Source organism: Callorhinchus milii, unplaced genomic scaffold (genome assembly GCF_018977255.1).
Source record: "Callorhinchus milii isolate IMCB2004 unplaced genomic scaffold, IMCB_Cmil_1.0 Scaffold13, whole genome shotgun sequence".
Taxonomy (NCBI): Eukaryota; Metazoa; Chordata; class Chondrichthyes; order Chimaeriformes; family Callorhinchidae; genus Callorhinchus; species Callorhinchus milii.
In genome coordinates this window covers 2,663,343-2,667,069 of record NW_024704754.1, presented here as the reverse complement: position 1 = coordinate 2,667,069, position 3,727 = coordinate 2,663,343, and positions in this window count along the sequence as shown.

Sequence of the window (3,727 nt, the reverse complement as noted above, 5' to 3'; positions counted from 1 at the left end):
TTTCACGGCCTCCTTATTGAATAACTCATCTCGGAATACTCGTGTACTCGTCTGTGCGTACGAGAAGCGGAAGAGAATACATGAGAATAGAGGGGTATGAAAGGGGCGTAGGGTGAGGGGATTAGGGCTCATGTAGAGTATAAAAACACGAGCATGACTATTTGGGCTGAATGCCTGTCTGTTTTGGTGTTCTGCAGTCTTATGTAAAACAGCGACTTGCATTTAAACCGCACCCTTCACGTGGGGTAGGGCCCCGGAGTGTTTGACAGTGGCGGAGTTTGACACTTAGCCGGGGGAGAGGGAGGGGGGAGGTGACCATAAGCAGGATCAAAAAGGAAGGTCTTCAGGTGGGACTTGAAGGTTGGGAGAGAGGGAACAAGGCAGAGGGATTGAGGGAGAGAGTTCCAGAGTTTTGGGGGTGCAATGGCTGCAGACACGGCCACCGATGGTGGAGAGGAGGGGACGAGGGGCAAACAGGAGGCCAGCACCAGTTCGAGCGAAGTCAACGGGTGGTGGAGTGGGGGTAAGCAGATCAGAGCGGTAGGAAGGTGCCAGGGCCTGAAGGGATTTGGAAACGAGTGAGAGGATTTGAAATGAATCCGTTCGGTAATTGGGAGCCTGTGAGTGGAGAAATCTGCAAAATTTTGATCTTGCTATGCTTAAAATAACCGATAAAGTGTCTTATGATAAGTCATTACAGTGTGTTTCAGTTGGATGATAATTGGAATGGAATACCGTGACCAGCAATGAGCTAAAGCTTGCACAAGTCACACAGATAAATGACATTCTTGAATATTCATCAAGTATAGTAGGACTGAATTGCATCACCTGTCCTGCAATTAATTTGTGTTCTCTACTGGCCTTAAAGAATCTTCAGCTGCTCTTGCATACAGTGTCATATCAGTTTCTAACTAACCTCTTATTTGTCTCGGTTTGTCTTGAGAGATTCTGAACTTTTGACAGTGAGCATAATGATTACGTCAAAGGGATTTGAGGATTGCTGGAGTCGAGGTTTTTTTTCTTTGGCGGATAATTTTTTTTCCCAGTTACTCTCCTCTCCCTTCCTTGTCTAGAGTATGGATACACAGAAGGCAGAAGTCTTCATTTGCCTCGCCCAAAGGTCCAGGGTGAGCTAAGACAACATGTCCAGCTAGTCAATATAATAATAGTAATCCTTAGATTTGATAGAGCGCCTGATCATGTCATTGAGACGTTTCAAAGCGCTTCACAGAATATACTGTAACGTGGAGTTGCTGTGCATTTTGTGGGTGAAATGCGGCAGCCAATTGCGCACAGCAGCGTTCCATGAACAAATCAAATATATATTATATACATATATATATATATAGTAGTCTTGAGATTTTTGTCTGTTATCCTGATTTTGTAAAGGGTGGCTTTTCTGATAAAAAATTAACTTAGTTTATGATGTGGTGTACCTTTGAACACTTTTACACTGGTATTGTCTGCTTTAATGGCCGACAAGATCCCACTTACTTACTTACCTAATTGGCCTCTGTTCTTGGAACACTTCCAACCCATTGCACTGACACTGTCCTGTAGTTTAGCTGAGCACAGACGCCCATCATTACACTCACTCTGCTGAATACTTGCACTTGTTTCTTCTTAAACTTGGATGCATCTTAAAACCACGCGGAAGTCCAATCAACCACCTTGATTGCGTAGATTATATGCATAAATAATTGATCCCATCAATAATGTATCTGACGGTAATAAATAAATTATTGGTGGTGTTAAAAAAAAATCTAGCTTAGTAAATAAATAAATGGTCACAGTATTAAATGAATAATTTATGTGCAGTCGAGAATAACTAAATAAATATTCAATAGCCTTAATAAATAATTCTTCTGATGGAAGAAAACGTTCCTTTTGAGGCATCCACCAGGTCACTGACGCAGATGAGAATGGGGTCAAGTATATTTCCCCAGAGGAAAAACATATCTCGACATATCCTGCGTCTCAAGGGTAGTTCATTCCATTGAATTTGTGAGGGAACACTGAAACAATGTCAGTTTATTTGTGGTTTAATATTAATACGCAATGCCTATTTGTCACTCAGAAATTAGTTAAGATGAGCTGAGTTTTGTTCTTGACCACCATCGGCGGTCGGGCCTTCAGCCTCTCTGCCCCCACCCTTTGGAACTCCATCCCCCGGTCCCTTCGCCGAGCCTCCTCCTTTGCCTCCTTCAAATCCCGTCTCAAGACTCTCCTCTTCGAACGCGCATTCAGCCACCTTCCTACCCCTACCCTGTTGTTTTTTTTAGATGTACTTTTTTTTTAAGATGCCAGAAAGAGCGGTCAATTTTTTTTTTTTAAAAAGTTCTAAAGGAGAAGAGGGAGGAGACCGTGTGTAAGGACTCCAGGATGTAGCACCGGAGAAGGGGAGAGCAGAATGTCTCAAAAAGCTTGTCTGCCAACGGTGGAGCAGATTAGGTGGGAGCATGACGCAGATCAGCGTTGGCGGAGCGGAGGGAGCGACCAAGGCAGTCGGGTTACAGAAGGGTGGGACGAGAGGACAGGGAGGGAAGTAAACGCAACAGGGTGAATCTCTTAATTCGACCCACTGGGAGCTTAAGGGCCAGTGTAGACATTTTATCACACGGTTATCATAAATTATTTTGACATATCCGAATGCCCCCCGAGGAACATACCAACATTTGATTTGCCCATTTGACTGAACTTCCAACATGACAAAATGGAACAATTAGCACGTTTTCACAAAACATGTTCATCTTCATCCAGCTGCCAAAGGTACCAAGCAATCCGAACTCCAAACCGCACTCAGAATCACATCAGGGCCTCCCTCCCTCCCTCCCTCCCTACCTACTCCCGTTGTGTATTTAATAATGTTAATAACAACAATAATCCTTGCATTTGATATAGCGCTTTATTACATCTTCGAGGTGTCTCAAAGCGCTTCACAAGTTTGCATAGTATGTGGCGGTTGAGTGAGTTGAGAAGAATTCCCTGTAACCTACTTGTAGTAGTCCTCATTTTTCCCAAATAAAGCTTTCTCCTTGGTTGTCTCCTTATTGCATCAACTTGATCCACCTGTTCCTTTCAAAGTAAGACAGGTGCGATAACAGAATAAGACCAGCAGGAGTTTGGAGAAGATCACGTACCTAAGTGGCTCCCAAGTCACAGATAACACTTAGAGGTACAATGTCTTAGAATGTACCTTGATGTATATGGTTAATTGTACGCCGAGGTTCATCCGCATTTAGAGAATAGGAAAAAAAAACGCCTATCTAAGGAAATCTGTGTTCGAAGGAAATATTCAAGAAATAAGATAAAGTGGAACTCGATTTTTTGATCAACTGCATTTTATTCAGGTATTTTGTTTCGAACTTGGATTTGCCATTAACTGCTAAATCGAGCTGAATAGCGGCTAACTGGGTACGCTGGACAGGAGCTACATATTACAACCATGTTTTGTTATTCCATTTACAGTATTTTTGTCAACTTTTCACCCCTTTCCTTAATAACTGTGGTGTTTGTCCTCAGTCGCTGTCTGTTGATCCCACATACCTGTGGAAATATTGCTGGTGAAACTCTGGAATTTGCTGAATGTGGGTGACTGCTCAGTAGTTATGCTCTCTCCGTGTAGATCCGTCAATAATATTCAGTGCAATTTTAACGTGTTACCAGAATTTAGCTCCCTGGAGATTTGGTAAATTTAATACTGCTTAATCTATGAATAGAAAGAGCA